Raw genomic sequence first — 24654 nt, forward strand, 5'->3', positions numbered from 1 at the left:
TTCACAAATAAGAATTATCATTTGTCATAGTCACTGAATTAGATTGCTCATATAGCGACTACTCAGTTAAATGTATTAATGGATGAGTAAAGAGTATAGATAAGCCAAAATGGCTGTTAATGGAGAATAATTGATATTTGATTTTGGAATATATAGCTATATCGTTTTAAAGATTTATTGATTTATTTGAAAAATAGAGTCAAAGAGAGACAGAGAAAAGGGGACAACACACACACACACACACACAGAGAGAGAGAGAGAAACTTCCATCTGCTGGTTCACTCCACAAATGGCCACAATGGCTGGAGCTGGGCCAGTCTGAAGACAGGAGCTCATGGGTGCAGGGGCTTAAGTAATTGGGCCATCTTCTGCTGCTTTCCCAGGAACATCAGCAGAGAGCTGGATCAGAAGTAGAGCAGCTGCGACTCAAACCAGTGCCCATATGGGATGCTGGTGCCACAAGCAGTGGATCTACTTGCTATGCCACAGCACCAGCCCTCTGTGTCTATATCTTATACATGAATATATGAAGATGAGTTTTTGTTGCAATAAGCAGAAGATGGTATAACTTTGCATCTTCAGTCTTTATTGAGATTTTCCTCTGTTAAACATAAATTAAGATCCTGAGAACTTTGCAAAGCAATAGCCTAATAATATTTCATTAATATGAAGAAGTACGTGACTTTTCTTTATAACTATATTTTTCTTTTTAAAATTTAATTATTTGTTATTTATTAGAAAGGCAGAGAGACAGAGAAAGATCTTCCATCTGCTAGTTCTCTCCCCAAATCCCTGCATCATCCAGGACTGGGCCAGGTTTAAACAAGGAACCCAGAACTCAATCTGAGTTTCCCAGGTTAAGTAGCAAAGACCCAATTACCCAGTTACCTGAGACTCCCAGGGTATGTGTTAACAGGAAGCTGGAATTGGAAGTAGAGCCTGGACTCAAACTCAGGCACTCTTGATACGAAACTTAGGTGTCCTGAGCAACCTCTCAACCATTGTACCAAAGCTGTGCTACATAATTGTATTTTTCACTTCTCAGTATCCAACAATATTCCTCAACTCTGAGTATCATTTATAAACAAAGGAACTTTACATACATTTGCTTGTCATTTTTCAAGAGGGCCTATGAAATATGTTTCTTAAAAAATAGTTTTGTCTTATTTTATTATACCCTTTCATTAGTTAACATGCACTTTAGAGAAATCAATATTTAAAATACTTAGGAATCATAGATCAATTTGTTGGAATCTATTTAAATATTTAAGTTATGTTCTTTTTATTCCATCTAACTTATGAGAAGGACTGTATTCATGGATTAAAAACCCCCCAAAAACAAAAACCAGACAATTGTAATACACACAGCAACCACTAGATGCCATATTCTATACATCTATAACAGTGGTACCCACATGGAAATAAGCCCAAACTGACATCTGGTTAATGGAACAATTTATTTTCTTTTACTAAAATGTATTGATATTTATTAGGTACATATTAAATACAAATTACAATATTAAGTATACAAATCATAAAATAAGTATAGGTGTGGTACTGCCTTTAAGGAACTTCCAATCTAGTTTTCTTAAAAAGGCATAAACAAATGAGAATAAAATTTAAGTGCAATGGAATAACGATACAGTAAGTAATGGTAACTGAGAAAGCAATACAATATATCCTGTGCTTATTTTAGTAGTTGAATAATTAGGCAACCACAGATATTCTCATATTAAACAGCTATTTTTCATTTATAAAATGATAGGCATAGACAGTATGATCTCCTCAGGTAGTTTCCAGTTTTCAGTCTGATTCTGTAGGATTCACCATGTAAAAATGAGCAGCATAGTCAATAATTTCTGTTACAGTTAAGATAGACAGTTCCTTGAGGCCTGGGAGTATTGACCAAAGCTCTTTAGAGAAGGTCAGTACCTGGACTTCGATTTGGAAGGATAGACAGATACCTAGAGGGAAAATGACCAGACTAAGCAATAAGATAAATATGCAATTTGCCTGGGGTAAAGAGTCAAGTAAAATGAACATTCAGAACCTTATTGTATAGGATTTCTAAGTCCTTATGAAAAAAGTAGATTAGGAGATAAGGCTAAAACATCTTTCAAAACTGTAGGAAAAGCTATTTGATTCTATAAAATAAAGACTGTTAAAGCAAGATAGTGATAGAACAACAGTAATAGTTTAAATTCTGTATGATAGGAAAAATAATAAAAGTTAAAGGAAGATTTTCATATAATCACACAGTAAAATATATAATAAAACTAAAGTAGTTAAAACAGTATGGGATTGCTCAAAGCACAGATAGCTCAATGAACCAAATCAGAAAGGTCAGAATCAGACTACAGCCACACACACATACACACACACACACACACAAATACCATACGATAAAAGTTGTCATGCCAATTAAATGTGTATATGTTCAACATATGGTGCTAGGACATATATATCAAATAATAAGCTTGGACCTGAGGCTGAGACAGTAAACATACAGACTGAATATTCCTTATTCAAAGTGCTTGGGACTAGACACATTGTGAATTTCTGAATATTTTGGATTGTAAAATATTTGCATACATGTAATGGGATATCTTAGGGATGAGACCCAAGTCTAAACCATGACATTCATTTGTGTTTTTTTTTTTACACCTATACACATTTCCTTTTTTTTTATTTGACAGATAGAGAGAGAGAGAGACAAAGAGAAAGGTCTTCCTTCCATTGGTTCACCCCCCACATGGCCACTATGGCCGGAGCTACACCAATCTGAAGCCAGGAGCCAGGTGCTTCTTCCTGGTCTCCCACGCGGGTACAGGGGCCCAAGCACTTGGGCCATCCTCCACTGCCTTCCCCGGGCCACAGCAGAGAGCTGGATTGGAAGAGGAACAACCGGGACTAGAACCCGGCACCCATATGGGATGCCAGTGCTGCAGGCGGAGGATTAGCCAAGTGAGCCACAGCGCCAGCCCCATACACCTACACATATTTCAAGAATATAATTTTATACAGTATTTTTTAGTGTTTCTATATTTTGATTGTGACCTATCACAAAGTCAGGTGTGGAATTTTTTTTACTTATACCATAATGTCAGCACTCAAAAAGTTCTGGATTTGGAGCATTTCAGATTTTGGATTTTTGGTTTATAGACATTCAACCAGTATTGGACTTAAAAGAATAAAATCAAACTTCTATGTGCATTTAGATCACCTAGAGAATCTCACAAAAACTCAGATATCAATTACCTATCCTAGAGATTATATTTTAGTAAGCTTGAAGTTGAATAGTAAAACATGAAATTTTAATAAATATCTCTAGGTCATTCTAATTCTGATTCTTCAAGAAGACATATACTTTAAAATAATGGCATACAGACACAAGAATATTTCAAATATTCCAATAATATGGCTAGTTATCTAGACTGGTATGCTTACTTAAAAATGAGAAAAATGCTCAAATACCTTCCCCAAAACATCAAAGAGTAGCACAATAGAATTTAGCAGGTCAAAATTTAGGGGAAAAAACAGTGAACTGGCCAAGAAACTACTTTTGCTCTGAGGGCATTTGTCAAATTTGGAGAATCTGAGGCTTTTGTTTTATAACTTCTTTGAAACAGAGTGTATCATATGTAAATATTCCCCACAATCCCACTCCCAGGAAACTAGAAGAAAATATATTTTGGTTTTCAGCAGAGAAGTGCAAGAAAACAGATCCTTAAAAACCCATAACCACAAACTCTCACATAGATTTTCAATCCAAATTAACATTGCACAGGTGGCCCAGATGGCCCACTAATCTTATAGTGAGAATTTTTTTAAATTGGACTGAGGCTACTTTGACCTCCTAGAGGCTGAGCATACATACTTACAAATACTCTGCAGATAAATGTATCTTCACAGCCAACTTCAAAGAATTTCAGTACATAAATTTTGAGAGGAAAATGAAATGCCCATTGAAAGTCATTAAAGAAATAAGGAAGCAAAATACCACAGGCAAACCCAGAAGAAACATCCAACAGCAAAAACTAGTGAGCAAAGATTTCCAATATTGGAATTAGATAAATTATATTAGATAAAAATATATAATAGCCAATAAAATTATAAACTACATTTTTAAAAGCTGAAAATAATATTTAGCAAATTGTATAAAGAATGAAAGACACTTTGAAATTAAAATTAAATATAAATGCTAGAAATAAAAAATATAATAACTGAAATCTGAAATTCAATAGATGGACTTCAGACTAGATACAGCTGAAGAGAGACTTGGTCAAGTTAAAAAGAAATTTTAGGGGCAAGTTTTCTCACAGTAGGTTAAGCTTTCACTCGAGACACCTGCATCTGATATCAGCATGCCTGGAATCGGGTCTGTCTCTGCTTCAGATCCAAACACCTGCTAATGTACTTGGAAGGCAGTTGATGATGGCTCAAATACTTGGGTTCCTGCCACCCAGTGGGAGACCCAGACAGGGTTATTGACTCCTGGCTTCAGCCTGGCCCAGTCTTATTGCATCTTGCAGGCATTTGGGAATTGAATCAGCAGATCAAAGATCTCTCTCTTTCAAACCATCAGATTCATTCTCATTGTTTCTCTCTCTCTCTCTTTCTCTCTCTCTCTCTCTGTTACTTTACCTTTTAAATACATAAATATCCGCATTCTTATATTTAACAGGGATCACTTTTCAGTTAAGTTTCAACACTTAAGAATAATTGTGTATTAATTACAGAATTCAACCAATGGTATTAAGTAGAATAAACAGAAAAAATACTAAAAGGGATAAAGTATTAATTTGTTCATCAACAGTCAGGGCAAGGGCTGATCAAGTCACCGTTTCTCATAGCGTCATGTCACTTCAACAGGTTTTCTTTTTGGTGCTCGGTTAGTTGTCGCCGATCAGGGAGGACATATGATATTTGCCCCTTTGGAACTGGCTTATTTCACTCAGCATGATGTTTTCCAGATTCCTCCATTTTGTTGCAAATGACAGGATTTCATTGATTGCCCAAATGGTACAGTTAGAAACATACCAGGGGAATCCAATTCAATCCCATCAAGGTGGCAGGTACCAATGCAATCTCACTAGTCCAAGTGATCAATTTCAGTTCAAAATTGATCATAATGATAGGACTAAGAACCAAAGGGATCACATAAACAAGAATAGTGTTTGCAAATACTAGCTGATAGAATGAAAAAGGGAGAGAATGGTCCAACATGGGAAGTGGAATACACAGCAGACTCATAGAATGGCGGATGTTCTAAACAGCACTCTGGCCTCAGAATCAGTCCTTAAGACATGCGGACCCGGCTGAAAAGCCCATGACAGTATTTTAGGCATGGAAAGCCAAGACACTGTGGCAAAAAAAAAGAAAATGACCTAAATGAAAGATCTCCACAAGTGAGATCCCAGTGGAAAGAACAGGTCATCAAAGAAGGAGATACCTTTCTCTGAAGGGAGGAGAGAACTTCCACTTTGACTATGACCTTGTCCAAATATGATCAGAGTCAGCGAACTCAAAAGGCTTCCATAGCCTTGGCAACTCATGACAAGAGCCTAGGGTGATTACCGACGCCATAAACAAGAGCGTCAATTTGTTAAGTCAACAACAGGAGTCACTGTGCACTTACTCCTCATGTAGGATCTCTGTCCTTAATGTGCTGTGCATTGAGATGTAATGCTATAACTAGTACTCAAACAGTATTTTTCACTTTGTGTTTCTGCAGGGGTGCAAACTATTGAAATCTTTTTTTTTTAACTTTTATTTAATGAATATAAATTTCCAAAGTACAGCTTATGGATTACAATGGCTTCCCCCCCCATAACAACCTCCCACCCGCAACCCTCCCCTTTCCCACTCCCTCTCCCCTTCCATTCACATCAAGATTCACTTTCAATTCTCTTTATATACAGAAGATCAGTTTAGCACACATTAAGTAAAGATTTCAACAGTTTGCTCCCACACAGAAACATAAAGTGAAAAATACTGTTTGAGTACTAGTTATAGCATTAAATCTCAATGTACAGCACACTAAGGACAAAGATCCTACATGAGGAGTAAGTGCACAGTGACTCCTGTTGTTGACTTAACAAATTGACACTCTTGTTTATGGCATCAGTAATCACCCTAGGCTCTTGTCATGAGCTGCCAAGGCTATGGAAGCCCCCTGAGTTCACCGACTCTGATCATATTTAGACAAGGCCATGGACAAAGTGGCAGTTCTCTCCTCCCTTCAGAGAAAGGTACCTCCTTCTTTGATGACCTGTTCTTTCCACTGGGATCTCATTCACGGAGATCTTTCATTTAGGTTTTTTTTTTCCCCAGAGTGTCTTGGCTTTCCATGCCTGAAATACTCTCAGGGGCTTTTCAGCCGGATCCGCATGCCTTAAGGGCTGATTCTGAGGCCAGAGTGCTGTTTAGGACATTTGCCATTCTATGAGTCTGCTGTATTTCACTTCCCATGTTGGACCATTCTCTCCCTTTTTCATTCTATCAGCTAGTATTTGCAGACACTAGTCTCGTTTATGTGATCCCTTTGGTTCTTAGTCCTATCATTATGATCAATTGTGAACAGAAATTGATCACTGGGACTAGTGAGATGGCATTGGTACATGCCACCTTGATGGGATTGAGTTGGAATCCCCTGGTATGTTTCTAACTCTACCGTTTGAGGTAAGTCAGCTTGAGCATGTCCCGAATTGCACATCTCTTCCCTCTCTTAATCTTCTGTATATAAAGAGAATTGAAAATGAATCTTTATGTGAATGGAAGAGGAAAGTGAGCGGGGGGGGGGGGTGGGAGGGAAGTTATGGGGGGGGAGTCATTGTAATCCATAAGCTGTACTTTGGAAATTATATTCATTAAATAAAAGTTAAAAATACATAAATAAAAGTTTTTTTCAAAAACAAAATTATAGGAGCCGGCGCTGTGGCATAGCAGGTGAAAGCCACCACCTGCAGTGGGCACTGGTTCAAGTCCTGGTTGCTCCACTTCCCATCCATCTCTCTGCTATGGCCTGGGAAAGCAGTGGAGTATGGCCCAAGTCCTTGGGCCCCTTCACCCATGTAGGAGACTTGGAGGAAGCTCATGGCTCCTGGCTTTGGATTGGCACAGCTCTGGCTGTTGCATCCAATTGGGGAGTGAACCATCGGATGGAGGAGGACCTCTCTCTCTCTCTCTCTCTCTCTCTCTCTCTCTGCCTCTCCTTCTCTCTCTGTGCAACTCTTCCAAAAAATTTAAAAAAAAAATTATATATAATTCACCACACAGATAAAACATGGAAAATCTGAAATAATAGTTAATAGACACAAAAGAGTGAGAAAGTATAACATACACATACTCTGGTCCGGAAGAAGAGATATAAGAGATGAGATGGGACAGAGGCAGTAGCTTAAGAGACCATGTCTGATATTTTTAAAGTAATAATTAAAAGTATTTGTGATTTAAGAAGCCCAACACATCCAATGGAAGAAAAATAAAACCAAATTAGATACAACACACCATAACTGCAGAACATAAAAGCAAATAATAGATCCTAAAAACATCAACAAAGATAAGATAGATTGCTTTTAATGTAGTGAAAATTAATTTATAGGCTGGCACCGTGGCTCACTTGGCTAATCCTCCGCCTGTGGCGACGGCACCCTGGGTTGTAGTCCCGGTTGCTCCTCTTCCAGTCTAGCTCTCTGCTGTGGCCCGGGAGGGCAGTGGAGGATGGCCCAAGTGCTTGGGTCCCTGCACCCACATGGGAGACCAGGAGGAGGATCCTGGTTCGGATCAGCACAGCGCCTGCCGTGGTGGCCATTGAGGGAGTGAACCAACGGAGGGAAGACCTTTCTCTCTGTCTCTCTCTCTGTCTATAACTCTCTCTCTCTCTCACTATCTAACTCTGCTTTTAAAAAAATTAATTTATAGATTAGTTCACAGAAACAACAATGGAAGAAATAAGATTGTAGAATGGCATCTTTAATATGATTAGAAAAAATTGCCAGCATGACATTTTACCCAGTGAAAATACTTTCCAAGAACAAAGTCAAAATATTTTTATTCCAAGCAAATTTTTAGACCAACAAAATCTGAGGTGTGCCCTGACAGAACCTCACAGAAATAAGTCAAAGGGAAGTCCTAAAATACCAAAAAGATTAAAAAGCAAAAAGATGGTAAGGTTGTAGGTGAATTATAATGATAAACACAGATGTACCTAACAAAAGAGTACCCAAATATGTGGGGGGAAAGTAGGCCAAATTGAATAGAGAAATAGACAAGCTAAACTTCAATGATCTACTTTATATAATGGGTAGAAGAGTGAGGTAGATGATCAATAGGGAAATCGAAGATATGAATAAGAACATAAACCAAATATACTTAAAAGACAACTATATATTTAACAATCCACCAACAATTTACACACATTCTTCTCATGAATACATAGAACATTCTTCAAAATATATCATATGGTATGCCATAAAAGAAATCTCAATAAGCTTAAAATGACTGAAATCATACACTGTATGTTTTCCAATCACTATGCAGTCAATTAGAAATGAGAAATTTGTTATAGTCACAAGTATGATGAAAAATAAATCACTCTTCAGGATCTAATGGGTCAAAAATGAAATAACAAGGTATGTTAGAAATACTTTGAGATGAATGAAAATAACACTGCAACATACCAAGTCATGGAATGAACTTAAAGCCATACTTAGATGAAAACTTGTAGCAGTAAATATCTATGCTTAAAAAGATGTCAAATTGATAAACTAACCTTTAACTTTCAGACAGAATAACAAAGCACAATAATCTAAAGCAAGAAGAAGGAATTAGAATCATACAGATTTGAACTAACAGTAATGAAATGAAGAATACAAAGGAATACAGAAAATCAACAGAAACCAAGTCTGTTATTTAAAAATTCCATAGAATAGACAATCAAGAATAAGAGTTAAGATTCAAATTACTAAAATCAGGAATTACAAAGGGCATATAAATATCAAGGTAGGAATAGCAGGAAACTTCCTCAGCCTGAGAAAGGATACCTACCAAAAAAAAAAAGAAAGAAAAAAGAAAAACAGTTAACAGCGTATACTTAATAGTGAAAGACTAACTCATTTCTCCACAAAATCAATTAAAAAAAAAAGATGTATACTCTGTCATTCCTTTTCAATATAAAACAGATTATTCTATCTTAAGCAATTCGACAAGAAAATAAACCAGTCATATTGAAAAAGAGGTAATAAAGCTATCATTATTCACATGTTATATGGTATTGTATTATTACACAGCAGTGTATATAGAAAATCCTATTAGAACTAATGAATGAGTTCAGCATTTATCTTGTACATGGTACAAGATCAATATATAAAAAATACAATAATATTTATATACATTTGCATGGAATAAAGTGAAAAATCCATTTATAACAACATGAAAAAGAGTAAAATTCTTAGGAAGAAACTTAAGTAGGAGACTGGGTGGCTTTGCCTATTGGTTAAGACAACTGCTTTCCATATTGGAGTACCTGGGTTCTGGCTCCTGCTAACAGAGACTCTGGGAGGCAGCAATGATCATTAAATAATTAGGTTCCTGCCATCTATACAGGAGTCCTATATCAAGTTCCTGGATCCTGGCTTTGGCTCTGGCTCAGCCTCAGCTGTTGTGGGTATTTGGGGAGTAAACCAGTGATGGGATCTTGCTCGCATGCTCTCTCTCTCCCTTTCAAACAAATAAATAAATGAAATAATTTTAAAAGAAGAAACTTCAGTAAAAATGCAAAACATATACATTGAAAATTTAAAAATATGATTGAAAGAATTTAATTAAAACTCAAGTAAATGGGAAAACATCTCATGTTCATGCATCGGGAGACTTAATATGGTAACACTCTCCAAAAGTTTCTGCAGATTCAAGGTAATACTTATAAAACCTCCAACTATCATTTTAGCACAAATTAGCAAGTTTATCCTAAAATTAATATGAAATTCATATGGAAATGTACAGAATGCCCAAAACAAGACAATATTGAAAAAGAATAAATTTGAAGAACTTAGACTTCTCAACTTCAGAACATATTACAAACCGACTATAATTCAATGAATGTAGTACACACATACAAATAAACATCAATGGAATAGAATTCAGAGTCCAGAAATAAACCCAATCATCAGTCAGCGCTGGCCCCAAAATTAATTTTCTTTAAAGATTCATCAAAATTAAAATAGTTTGTGCTTCAAAGGATCTATCAAGAAAGTGAGAAGACAATCCACAAAATGAGAATATGCATTTGTAAATCACATATCTGATAAGGTACTTGATTCCAGAATATATAAAGAACACTTACAACTTATTAGGATGATAAATAATCCAATTAAAATGTAGAAACGATATGAATAGATATTTCTCTATATATAAAAATATATAATAAATACATGAAAAGATATTCAACATCATTAGCTATCAAGGGTATGCAAATCAAAAGCATTATGAGATACTATAGAACACACATTTGGCCGGCGCCATGGCTCACTAGGCTAATCCTCCGCCTTGCGGCACCGGCAAACCGGGTTCTAGTCCCGGTCAGGCACCGGATTCTGTCCTGGTTGCCCCTCTTCCAGGCCAGCTCTCTGCTGTGGCCCGGGAGTGCAGTGGAGGATGGCCCAAGTCCTTGGGCCCTGCACCCCATGGGAGACCAGGATAAGCACCTGGCTCCTGCCATCGGATCAGCGCAGTGTGCCAGCCGCAGCGCACCGGCCGTAGCAGCCATTGGAGGGTGAACCAACGGCAAAGGAAGACCTTTCTCTCTGTCTCTCTCTCTCACTGTTCACTCTGCCTGTCAAAAAATAATAAAAAAAAAAGAACACACATTAGATAACTATAATCAAAAAGATAAACAATAATGTGTTTTGGAGGATATGGAGAAGTTTGGGCCCTCACACATTGCCTGTTGGGATGCAAAATGATGAAACCACTTTGGAAAACAGTCTAGCAGTTCCTCAAACAATTAAACATACGATTTAGCAATTCTACTCCCAGTTTATGACCAAGGAAAATAGAAACTATGCCCACACAAAAACATGTACATGCACACTCATAGCATCTCTACTTATAAAAGTCAGAAATGTATAAAAACAATACAATCATCAAACTTATAAGCAGAATGAAGTATGTGCACACAGCAGACATGGAAACATTGGAAACATTATGCAAAATAGAGAAGCCTAACACCAAATACCATAAGTTGCATGATTTTACTTAAAAGAAATGTCCACAATAGACAAACATTGGACATTGCCTAGGGATGGTAGGTTGAGGGGCAAAGGTAAGTGATAGAGCTAAGGAACGTGGAGTTTCTACCAGGGTTGATAAAAGTGTTCTAAAATTGATTTTGGTGATTGTGAGTCCCTGAAAAATTCTAGAATCTATTGAATATTTATACTTTATACTTAAAATGGGTAAATTTGTATGGTATATAATTTATATCTCAATAAAACTATTAAAGTTATTGCTTTTCCCGTCTTGCAAGATGGCGGGTGAAAAAGCTCCCACTGCAAAGCCGGACGCTACCAAGAAATCTCCAGCCAAGAAAGCCGATCATGCCCGCGGCAAGGCGAAGAAGAAGACCCTCGCGGAGAAGAAGCCCAAGAAGGGGAAGCCCCACTGCAGCCGAAACCTCGTCCTGGTGAGAGGGATTGGCAGATACTCCCGCTCCGCCATGTACTCCAGGAAGGCCCTGTACAAGAGAAAGTACGCGGCTCCCAAGTCCAGGATTGAAAGGAAGAAGAAGAGGGAGAAGGTGCTGGCTACCGTCACGAAACCAGTTGGTGGCGACAAGAATGGTGGCACCAGGGTGGTCAAGCTTCGCAAAATGCCGCGGTACTATCCCACCGAAGATGTCCCTCGGAAGCTATTGAGCCACGGCAAAAAGCCCTTCAGTCAGCACGTGAGGAAGCTGCGGGCCAGCATCACCCCTGGGACCATCCTCATCATCCTCACGGGGCGCCACAGGGGCAAGAGGGTGGTTTTCCTGAAGCAGCTGAGCAGTGGTTTGCTGCTTGTGACTGGGCCTCTTTCCCTGAATCGGGTTCCCCTGCGTAGAACACACCAGAAATTTGTCATCGCCACCTCCACAAAAATTGACATCAGCGGTGTGAAAATCCCGAAGCATCTCACCGATGCTTATTTCAAGAAGAAGAAGCTGCGGAAGCCCAGACACCAGGAAGGCGAGATCTTCGACACGGAGAAGGAGAAATACGAGATAACAGAGCAGCGCAAGGTTGATCAGAAAGCTGTGGATTCGCAAATACTGCCGAAGATCAAGGCTGTGCCGCAGCTCCAGGGATACCTGCGGTCTGTCTTTGCTCTAACGAACGGAGTTTACCCTCACAAACTGGTGTTCTGATTTTGGAGGGGAAGCTCATTAAATAACGAACAACAACAACAACAAAACTATTAAAGTTCTTGTTGTCAAATAAAATGTGCAAAGACCATTCAGTCAAGAACTATGACTATTTCCTACTTGGAAGTCAGGCTGCCACAGTTTTAAAGATGCTGACTGAAGATACAAGACTTCTTGATCAGTGACAACAGACATTCTACAAGGATACTTCAAAAAAAAACCTTTAAGAGAAAATGAATGAGAAGTTCAACTCTGTGTCAAAATTTTTTGAAATCTACAGTTTTTTTCATAATACACATTTTCTTCATGAACTTCTTGAAGACCCCTCATATTACTCACAGCAATAACCTGGGCGTCTCTGAGCCAGCTCTCACAGTGATGCAAAGGAGACAAAGCGATGCTTTCACATGTACTGCATGATTGGAACATGGGAGAAACTGGATGTGTAGAGAACCCACGTACTTTATACTGAGCAATAAGCTTGCTTGACCTTTGCACTGAGATACTATCTTTATTATACTAGAGGATAAACTAACCTGGCCTTTCCTCCAAAGGGAGATACTATCTCTGTTTTCCAAGTTGTTCACTATCCTTGAAATAAGTATTCTTGAAAAGAGAGTACAGAACATCCTTCAAAGGAGAGTTTAGTGAGAGGACAGTTACTTTCCTCTCAAGATATACAGACATGGAAAATTTTCTTACAGCATATTCCAGAGTTTTAAAAATTTAAGAGGAGAAACAAATGCAATACATGAACAACTATTAAAGACTTAATTAACATTAGTAAAATTTGAATATTACTTGAATATTAGGTGATATCTTAAAATTACTGTGAATTTTTTTAAGTTCAACAACTATACCATGCTTTTGTAGGGTAATGTCATTTTCCTTCAATGTGGCATTTGGGCATATAAAGCATCATGATATCTGAAACTTACTTTTAGATGGCTTAGCATAAAAGAAGTGTGTACATACACATATACTTATCTAAACTTAAACACATGTATACAAATATCAACACATGGGAGGGCAAGATATATACAGATATTATGCAAATATGGAAAATACTGGCAAGTGTTGAATCTATACAAAGATACAACGATGTTCACTGTATCTTCTTTCGATTTTTAAAATGACTTTGAAAAGATATTTATTTGAAAGGCAAAGTTATAGAGAGAAGGAGAGACAGAGAGAGATTTTCCACTTGCTGACTCACTCCCCAAACAGCCACAATGACTGGGGCTGGGACAGGACAAAGCCAGGAGCCAGGAGGTTCCTCCAGGTCTCCCATGCCAGTGTAGGAGCCCATGGACTTGGGTAATCCTCTGCTACCTTCCCAGGAACATTAGCAGAAAGATGGATTAGAAGTGGAAGAGCCAAGAATGAAATTGGCACCATATATGATGCTGGCACTGCAGCCTGTAGCCTTAACTGGCTGTGCCATAGTACATGCCCCCTGCTTTCAATTTCTTGAAAATTTTATTATTAAAGTGTTATATATGAAAGTACTTTGAGAAAGATGCTAAAAACAAATATCCACACATGGCAAAAAGTGGCAAAGTTCAACAGGTATAGGCCAGCGCCGCGGCTCACTAGGCTAATCCTCCGCCTAGCGGCGCCGGCACACCGGGTTCTAGTCCCGGTCGGGGCGCCGGATTCTGTCCCAGTTGCCCCTCTTCCAGGCCAGCCCTCTGCTGTGGCCCGGGAGTGCAGTGGAGGATGGCCCAGGTGCTTGGGCCCTGCACCCCATGGGAGACCAGGAAAAGCACCTGGCTCCTGGCTCCTGCCATCGGATCAGCGCGGTGCGCCGGCCGCAGCACGCCGGCCGCGGCGGCCATTGGAGGGTGAACCAACGGCAAAGGAAGACCTTTCTCTCTATCTCTCTCTCTCTCACTGTCCACTCTGCCTGTCAAAAAAAAAAAAAATTAAAAAAAAAAAGTTCAACAGGTATGTCATTTACATGAGAAATCAAAAATTAAGGTTATATGGAAAGGTTGAACTCAAAGGTGAAACAAGTTACACACAGATAATAAACAAGGAAAGTTGGTAAAGCTATATTAATTTCAGATATAGTAGACTTTAGGACAAAAAGAATCCTGGAAGTTAAACAAGGTCACTTCAGAATGATAAATTTTTGGTTCACAGGAAGATAATGAATAAAACCCCTTGAATTTGTAGGTGCTAACAACATCCTCATAAGACATAAAGTAAAATTTTGAGACCTACAAGGATGAATAGACAAATCCACAATCATATATTTTCCCTGATCTAACTAATAGAATACCTGAAATGTAATGTATTGGAGTGAAATAGATATTTTGAGAATAGATGATTGTTTATAGTGCTTGTCTCTTCTGTTGAGGAGCAATATTTTGTTTTGTTTCATTTTGTTTTGTTCTCTTTCTCTTCATACTATTTGTTGAACCCTTTTACTTAGAGTAGGGTTAACTATACGATCATTAAGTATACTGAAAATAGATCATTGTAAAAATTAAGAATGGGAATCTGAGAGGGAGGAGGAGGAGGAGGAGGGGTCGGAATGTAGATAGGAGGGAGGGTAGAGGGAGAAGTCCCAATATATTCCTAAATCTGTATCTATGAAATATATAAAACTTGTATAACTTAAATAAAATTTAAAAAAATTTGAGACCTGCAAGGATGAACAGACAAATCCACAATCTTAATTGGAGACTTTAAACATATCTGTAATATCCAATAGAACAATGCAAACAAAATAATCTATAAGGATGTAGAAAGTTCTGAACATGTATAAAAAACTTTTCTAATGGATATATAGAGAGTACTCATTAAATGAAGAAAACATGCAAAAATCAACCATACACTGGGTCTTAAACCTAACGTAAAGAAATCTCAGAGGGTGAAACTCATACAGAACATAATTTCAAACCATATGCAAATTAAGCTAGAACAAGAAAAAATAAATTTAACCAAACTCTTCCAGAGGACAGAAGAGGAAGGATAAAGCTAAAGATAATCTTGATACCAAACCTAAATAGGACTTAACATGAAAGGAGAACTATAGGTTGACCTTACCAATGAATATACATGTAAAATCTTAAATAAAATATGATAAATTTGAGCTTAACCTAGGCCCTAGTCATTGTTGAAAGGAAAGGTTTAGAAAAAAAGAAACAAAATATTTTCACAGATAATATGATTGCATAGAGAGAAAATACATATGAATCTACAGAGAAATTAGAATAAATAATTTTAGGAATATTAAAGTGAATTATATTTTATATACCATAAACTAAATCAGAATATTTTTAAAAACACATACAATGGTGTTCTCAATATAGTCTTCCAGGAAAAAAGTGACAGAACTAGATATGATGAAACTTTTGAAAAAGAAAAAAAAAAAGTATGGGGCCAGTGTTGTAGCACAGCAAGTTAAGCTGCTGCCTGGGATGGCAGCATCTTCTATCGGAGCACCAGTTCAAGTTCTAGTTGTATATTTCTAGTTGTAACTCCCTGCTAATGCACCTGGGAAGGCAGCAGAAGATGGCTCAAATACTTGGGCCACCTGCATGGGAGATTTGGAGTTCCTGTTTCCTGGCTTTGGCCTGACCCAGCCCCAACCACTGAGGCCATTTGGTGAGTGAACCAGAGGATGGAAGATATTTCTCTCTCTCCCTCTCTGTCATTGTACCTTTCAAATAAATAAAATAAATCTTTTTAAAAAATGAAAAGAAAAACTTAATGTATTACAAATATAAAAGAAATATAATTAGAAACTACAAGAAAAGATACAGAAAAAATATAATCATAAAGCATTACTCAGTAATACAATGAGCAATATATTTATCAAATTCAAATATTCAAATAATGTAAATGTAGCTTATTGATTTAATTGAAAAGAGAACACATTGGGAGAAGACTGAAGAAGGGAGATAGGAAAACTAACACTCAAAAGCACCTCATCTGTAATAGCATAAATAAATAGAAAATGCTGGTCAGGCAAGTTATTTGCAATTTTTGCTTTTAAGAAACTAAACTAGAAAGTCAAAAAGGATGAGGAAAGGAACTGATGTGTTCCAGTATTACACCTACTTTCTTAAAAACCATATACATACAGTATTATGCCATATTGCCATGTAATGGCCACTCCCATGAGCCTCAGAAGCTCTTAGAAAATTTTACTTTAAATTTAGCATTTCAAAACAGAAGTCATCTTCATCCTGTCTAACTTCAACACTAAACTTCCATTTTAGGGGATATGGATTCATCATTCTTTAGTGGTCTAAAACTAAAATTTTAGACATCTTTGTTACATCCCTTTATTGATATCCCATCACAATTCATAAAAATATCTTGATATTTCTTCATAATAAATACTATCAATAAAAAATGTTACGGGAGTTGAAAGAGGTCTTAGAGGTTAATCTACCTTAATTTTACCAGTCGATGACAGAAACAGAGCTAGAACCAGCTTCTTGACTTTTCCAATATTTCAAATTGATTTCCATTTGCTAATTTTGAGCAGAGCCAAGATACTTTGCTAGACATTCTCTCCTTGCTGTAATAAGTCTTTATTTAAAAATAAATTTATAAATGAACACATTAATCAATTGGAAAGACATTTAACCAGAGGCAGCTGTCATTTTCTACAAACTCAACTAAAAATATTAGAGAAGACTTGTTAAATATGATGACTATAACAGTTCATCAATACTAACATATTTTATTATTTTATTTGATTAAAACTTTACAATTTTAAGAAAACCAATGAATGCAATACACTCATTTAGTTTTTGAGATACTATAAGGTTTTTTTATTCAATGAGGGTTGAAGCAAGGTTGGGGAAAGGAAGTGAGAAGCTTAAGAGAGGTTACTAGGTAGAAGTATGTTGGAGTTTAAGGATGTTCCTAAACTAATATTGATCAAAGTTGGTCCAAAGATTTTAAAGACATCAGTTATCAGCCAGTGGGGTTATTCTAGAATCCAGTCTGGACAAATTAATAATGGTTTCATTACCAGTTACTTAAACCTTAATATCCAGCATAGAGATTGCTTATATTGACCTCAACAACTTTACAATTGAAGTAAGGATTCAATGGCTACAGCTCATTTAGTATAAATTTTTCATTTTATAAATACTTTTGGGTACTATTTTGAAATATGTTAAATGGTGCCTTTTTAAATAAGAGGCTTTTAATGAAACTCAGGTAAGTGAGATTTCTATGGCAGAAATTACCTAAGTCAGAATTGCATTTGTTAAGAGTAGTTTCTATGATTGACAGACAGGAAAGAAACCAAATGTAAGCTACTTTAATCAAGAGCAACCTCCAAGTTATAGGTACCAATGACCATAAAATTACACTTGAGAAATTTTAATTGAGTACTGGCTGAGTATAAGTTAATTTGAAGTATATGGAGATTATTCAGTGTCTTATTTCTCCAGAACTTCATAACATAATAAGTGGAATTAGAGAAACAACATAATAGTTATTAGAATGGAAAAATGAATAAAATTAATATAAAGTATTGAATATTCAAAAGAGGAAACAATGTTTAGAAAATTGGTAATGTACACAAAATATTTTTCACATGGTTTTTAGATTATTCTTGAAGTTCTGAAGTGAAACTAGCAATATGTAAAGCAAATTATATATGTATGCTTATGATCATGATCTAAATTAGAAAACAAATGAAAGTAAGGATTATGACATAGAAGAATTAGAATCATTTCAGTTCTTAGCTCTGTAAGAACCATATCTACCTAAAACATTTCTAGCCATCCAGTGTCAATCTTTTTTTTTTTTTTTTTTGACAGGCAGAGTGAACAGTGAGAGAGAGAGACAGAGAGAAAGGTCTTCCTTTGCCGTTGGTTCACCCTCCAATGGCCGCCGTGGCTGGCACGCTGCGGCCGGCGCACCGCGCTGATCTGAAGGCAGGAGCCAGGTGCTTTTCCTGGTCTCCCATGGGGTGCAGGGCCCAAGGACTTGGGCCATCCTCCACTGCACTCCCTGGCCACAGCAGAGAGCTGGCCTGGAAGAGGGGCAACCGGGACAGAATCCGGTGCCCCAACTGGGACTAGAACCCAGTGTGCCGGCGCCGCAAGGCGTAGGATTAGCCTAGTGAGCCACGGCGCCAGCTCAGTGTCAATCTTTTTAACACATCTAGTGATGAAGTCACAAAGCAGCTACCCCACAGTACTGAGATTTAAGAATATTCACTTTGCTTACATCCCTTGTAAAGAAAATTCAATGATGGGAAATCAAGTAACAGGTTAAAAGAAACTTAATGAAATCAATTCAATGAAACATGTAATATCATTTCTTAAAAGCTGTAAGAGAAGCAACATAGAAAACATTTATTTTCCCCATTCAAACTAAAATTAGTTACCTTATTTGGGAATGGAGATTGATGGGCACTGCTTATAGAAATATTTTTCTGCTGTAATGATTGTTGTTGATAATGCAACCTTTGTAAGAAAATGTGAGACGTATATTTTCAGCAATAAAATGAAACATATTCTCAAATCCTATTTGATATCTAACCTGAAACAAAAGGGATTATATACATGGACCATGTAGTAAGACATATGGTATGAAGGGTTGCAAAACAACAAAAATGATAACATTTCTAGGAACTCATTGAAATTTACAAATAATGTGGCATTTATCTAGTCTTCTCAGCAATAATTCTGTGATGGAAGCAGTTATCATATATAGAAATTGAGGTTTACAGGACTTAAGACGACTTGATTTAGGACCACAGAGTAAACCAACACTGAACTCAGATTTTTGTCTTTTATCTCCAAGTGCCACATTTCCTCTGTACCTAATTTTTCTGGAAGACAGTACCAAAAGCCTCCAACTAAACTTAGTGGTCCAGCATGACAGGGTGATAAACATGAGGAAAAATCACCAGATTTTATAACAACTTATTTATGGATATTACAAAAATTCCCATCATTTGGAAATTATTTACTTTTATATAAATAAATTAGCCACGGCTATGGTCTCAGTACAAAAAGAAAATTGAGAAGATGAAACCTGATTTTATGGTAAATAATTACAAACTGGCTATTCACAGCACTGCAGCTTTCCATTCTGTCTGGCATGTACAGACATATCCAGAGTTTCAGTATCTTTCTCAGGATTGCAGTAAAGTGGCTCTATAAATGTAAGGAGATTAGCACAAGCTGAACTTATCTGTAGTTATTTAACTTGGCCTTGGAAAAGTACTAACATCATAGATAAAAGAAGCAAGCAAAAAGACCACAGTACCACGATAATAAGAATACAAACTTCAGAGTTGTGCTGCACATAAATATGTCTGGAATGTCTCCTATGAAGCAGTCAAAACCTGTGTTCTAAGTGCATTTAAGACTCAGTGAGTCCAACTCCAGGGCTCTATGCCAGTGTAAAAATGCTCTAACTTGTTTTCTGCCTACAGAAAGGTAAGCTGAAATTGGGTTTTGTTCTTAACACTGAGTAGACCAACATTTCCTGTGCATCTCTAACAGAATTACTGGCTGATCATCTCAGCAGCTGGTATTCACAACAAGAGGAGCTATAATATGATATTTATTTCACAAGCAGAAAAATAAGAAGCTCTGCTATCACTTTCAGTAAGGCAAATGTTCTGCATGAAAGCCCCAAAGGTATTTCCCAGCATGAGCAGAAATCTGGAAAACCCTAGTTTAATGTAATCACAAAAAGAAGGAACGTTTCAGTCCTGGTTGTTTCCTTTGTAACCAACAAGAAAATACAATTCATTCTTAATAATGTTCTTGATTAAAGGATATTGATTACATAAAAAGCACATATTAAGGATGGGAAATAGGGGCCAGTGTTGTGGTGCAGTGGGTTAAGCTGTCACCTATGACACCAGGATCCCATATCGGAATGCCAGATGTAGCTCTCGCTGCTCTGCTTCTAACCCAGCTCCCTGCCAATGTGCCTGGGAAGGCAGATAAAGATGGCCCAAGTACTGGGGCCCCTGGATTTATAGCCTAGTCCTAGCCAGTGTGGCCACTTCGGGGGGTATACCAGCAGATGGAAGATCTGTCTCTCCTCTGCCCCTCTCTGTCACTCTGCCTTTCAAATAAATAAATAAAGTTTTATATAAAACAAAGGATGGGAAATGCATCATCACTACCACATCCTCTTCCAAATCAGAAAAGTTTCAGTTCCATGCAATAGAGTAGTAACTGTCAATATTTAGAAAATTTAGAACAGCCTACAAATTTAAAGCTCGCAGCACTTTTTCAATACCCATTACTCCAACAGAAAAATTAATTCCAAAGCAGTTTCAATGTGTATACTACTCAAAATCTATTGTTGTGTTATGTTTTTACCATGAGAAAAACCTGTCCTTTACTTAGTCCATCTTAAAGAGACCAAGATAAGCATAGATAAGAAAAAGATGATTTCACAAACAGACCTAGAAGATGGAAGTAGAGAATTCTTCACAGAAAAAGTCCAAGATATGCTTTATGTTCACATAGGTAATCAATCAGCTTTAATTTTAATAAAATAGCAATAACATGGCAATTTTATTTCACTTTAACATGCAGTGCATGGGAATATACTTGATTTCTACCATCAGCCCATTTTTCTCAAGAAGGAATATTAGAGTGCTAGGTGAAAAGCCTTAAAGAAGCACACATTAATTGGCAGAAACAACTTTAGAAATTCATATCTAAATTCATGGCTAGTCAAATATAAACATAAGTCAAGAAACACTGAATTTGTAACAAAAGAAATGAAACAAACACTGCATAATGGAAAATTTATAAAAAGGAAATTCCAGTTGTATCTCTAATAGAACAAGAGCTACACATATGTGATTAAACAAAATTAGAACAGAATGTGTGCTATCTTGTAACTTAATTTTTGAAAATGGAATTCGTCTCTGTTCTTGAGGGAGTACTGGCCACATTTGTAGTTACTAACCATCTAAAATATGTAGGCACATCAAGAGATAGTTTTATACAATTCAATTCCATAAATATTTACTGAATGCTTTACTATCTCAAAAATAGTAAGTACTGCTGGGGCAGAGGAAAGACAACACAGACCAATTGTTACACAGGACCTACCATCAGAGACCATGCAAATTAATAAGAGAAACGTGTGCAAATTAGTTGCTGTACTATAATAAAAGCAATGAGAAACACAATTCTTTGATGGATGGAAGTATAAACAAATTGCTACAAGACAAAGAATTCTAACTCGGAGGAAATTATGACAAAAGAAAGTCAATAAGCTTTTTTGAAAGCATATTTTAAGAGAAAATAATATGGACAATTATTCTCTTGTAACTGCTCCATCCAATACGGTAGACACTAGCCACATATGTCTTCTCAACACTTGAAATGTTGCTAGTCCAACTTGAGATGTGCTATAAATATACACTGTCTTTCAGAGTGTAAAATATTTCACATTAAGTTATATAATAATTACATGTTGGAATGATATTTGGTATATAATGAGTTAAGAAACATGTGCTATTAAATTCCATTCCACTTGCTTCTTGATCCTTTAATGCAACTGCTAGAAAACTTAAAATTATGTATGAAACATGCATTATATTTCTATCAAATAGAGATGATCAAAAACTGACAATTATGATTTGGGTTATAAGTAGTTATTCTATTATTGAATACAGTATCCTTAGACAACATAGAGAATCAGAAAAATACACAGAACGATGAAGAACAGAGCGGAAAAAAAATCTCATGATAAGAAATATTAAGAGCATGATAAAGAACAGACAAAAATTATCTCATCATCACTTGAATATTAGAAGAATTCTATACAGCTTCCTTTTCCATTTTAATATTGGTCCTAAATCTGACTGCCTTACCCCAACCCAGACCAACTGTATCTAATGTGCATCTATCTAGGGTTGAGAACTAATATGTTAAAATTAGAAAGACTCAGTCTGGAAATGAAATCAGATAATGTCCAACAGAAGCTTTCTGGACATTAAGCCTCAGGAGCACAGTCAATTTAACTGACAATTATCAAGAAAAAGGCACCTAAGGCTGAAAAACTGTACTGTCAGATTGGAATTATTAATATTATGCAGGGAAAGATAAAAATAAGCATAGTCAACTGCATATTCTCTAAGTTAATGAGCATATATTTGAAAGTTCTCACTTATGACTGTGATTCCATGGTCAAATACTAAAAGGATAGCAATTGTGGACATTTCTAAAAGAACACACTTCTATAGGCAAACATGAGAATTCAATGAGAAAGAAAATAGGCATGTGACTAAACCAGAGGAACTACACAGGGAACACTCTGAAAACACACAAATTTTTAAAAAGTTTTTCATTTTATTTATTTGAAAGGCAGAATGACAGAGAGGGAGGGAAAGAGTCAGAAAGGGAAAAAAAGAGTGTGTGAGAGATATTCCATCTGCTGGCTCACTCACTAAATGTCTCCAACAGCCACGGCCACGACAGGCATAAGCTAGAAGTCCAGAACACCATCTGGGTCTCCACAGGAGTCTCAGGGACCCAAGTACTTGAGCCATAGCTGGCTGATTCCCAGGTACTTATTAGAGGGAAGCTGAGTCAGAAGTGGAGCCAGCACTCAAATTCAGGTAGTACAATATGGGATATGGGCATCCCAAGTGGTTGCTTAACACCTGCACCACAATACCTATCCCAAAAAACTACATTTAGTATATGTGCTGCCGAAGCGAGCACCCAAAAAATTACATTTAAAAGACATGTGAAAAGAAAAAAGGGAGGGGGGGCGGCGCTGTGGCACAGTAGGTTAATCCTCTGCCTGCAGCGCCAGCATCCCATATGGGTGCCAGTTCGAGTCCCGGCTGCTCTTCTTCCAATCCAGTGCTCTGCTAGACCTGGGAAAGCAGTAGAAGATGGCCTAATTCCTTGGGCCCTGCACCCGTATGGGAGACCAGAGGAAGCTCCTGGCTCCTGGCTTCGGATTGGTGCAGCTCCAGCTGTTGCAGCCATTTGGGGAGTGAACCAGCATACGGAAGACCTTTCCCTCTGTCTCTCCTTCTCACTGTCTGTAACTCTAACTCTCAAATAAATAAATAAAATCTTCAAAAAAAAAAAAAAAAGAATGGGGAAAAGAAATGAAGACAGGAACAAATGAGTAACAGAAATTTGTAAGAGCAATCACAGTATTGGGAGTATGTGTGTTGGGGTTGGGGGAAAAGTGGGAGAGACGCTTAGAGAACCAGAAGTAGCTAACACAGAAGTGCTGTTTGGTACTTGGGGAACATTTTATTTAGCTCACCTGCAACGAGCAAGGTGGCTTCAAATTAATGAGAAAAAGGAGTTGATACTCTCAGGACAGGAAAGTTAACTCTTAAAGACACTTACTTTTGCTGGTTCAAATAAATTATTTACTAAGCTAATGTGAGCTTTCACATAACAATGTTGGAAAAAATTTAAATATATGTAAAGTAAGAAAGATGTTTAGATGGCTCAAACTGGACAGTTTGCAGGCTTGTGAAGAAGGGAAGAGTTACAGGAACTATAGAAAAGTTACTATGACATAAATTTCAGATGAAACAAGGGAATAGTTTTTTATTGGATTACTTATTTTTTTAGGTACAGGAGGATAGAGTAGCATAGCATCTTTAACTTCAATAAAGAGTTAAACGCAATATTGCTGTAGATAAAATAATGAAACTTGGATGGAATTAGCATCTGGTCATATGAATTTTCTAAAGTCTTTTTTTTATTTTTTTGTTTTTAGCTTTATTAAGGTGTAATTGATAATTAAGATAGTATCTATTTAAAGTAAATAACTTGATGTTTTGATATATGTATACATTCTTTTTTTTATCTTTTATTTAATGAATATAAATTTCCAAAGTACGACTCATGGGTTACAATGGCTTCCCCCCCATACCGTCCCTCCCACCCACAACCCTCCCCTTTCCCACTCCCTCTCCCCTTCCATTCACATCAAGATTCATTTTCGATTATCTTAATATACAGAAGATCAGCTTAGTATACCTTAAGTAAGGATTTCAACAGTTTGCTCCCACACAGAAACATAAAGTGAAAAATAATAGATGATTTTTTTTAAATGATGATGAAATCAGATCAGACCTATTGTCATGTTTAAAGGGGAGAGTGATCCAACATGGGAAGTGAGATACTCAGCAGACTCATAGAATGGCGGATGTCCTAAATAGCACTCTGGCCTCAGAATCAGCCCTAAAGGCACTCGGATCTGGCTGAAAAGCCCATGAGAGTATTTCAGGCATGGAAAGCCAAGACACTCTG

The 24654-nt window shown here is 37.0% G+C and overlaps 1 protein-coding gene and 1 pseudogene across 3 annotated transcripts in view; one reads left to right on the forward strand and one right to left on the reverse strand.

Annotated features, from left to right (window-relative positions):
- COL4A5 (collagen type IV alpha 5 chain) overlaps window positions 1–24654 on the reverse strand; it is a 259685-nt gene that overhangs the window by 164960 nt on the left and 70071 nt on the right. The gene's annotated exons all lie outside the window — the stretch shown is intronic.
- LOC100359331 (large ribosomal subunit protein eL6 pseudogene) lies at window positions 11510–12450 on the forward strand (annotated as a pseudogene). The gene has a single exon (XR_016227609.1). The product of XR_016227609.1 is annotated as a large ribosomal subunit protein eL6 pseudogene (transcript).

This window comes from Oryctolagus cuniculus, chromosome X, assembly GCF_051225735.1.
Source record: "Oryctolagus cuniculus isolate XC-2025 breed Fujian yellow rabbit chromosome X, ASM5122573v1, whole genome shotgun sequence".
NCBI classification, from domain to species: Eukaryota; Metazoa; Chordata; class Mammalia; order Lagomorpha; family Leporidae; genus Oryctolagus; species Oryctolagus cuniculus.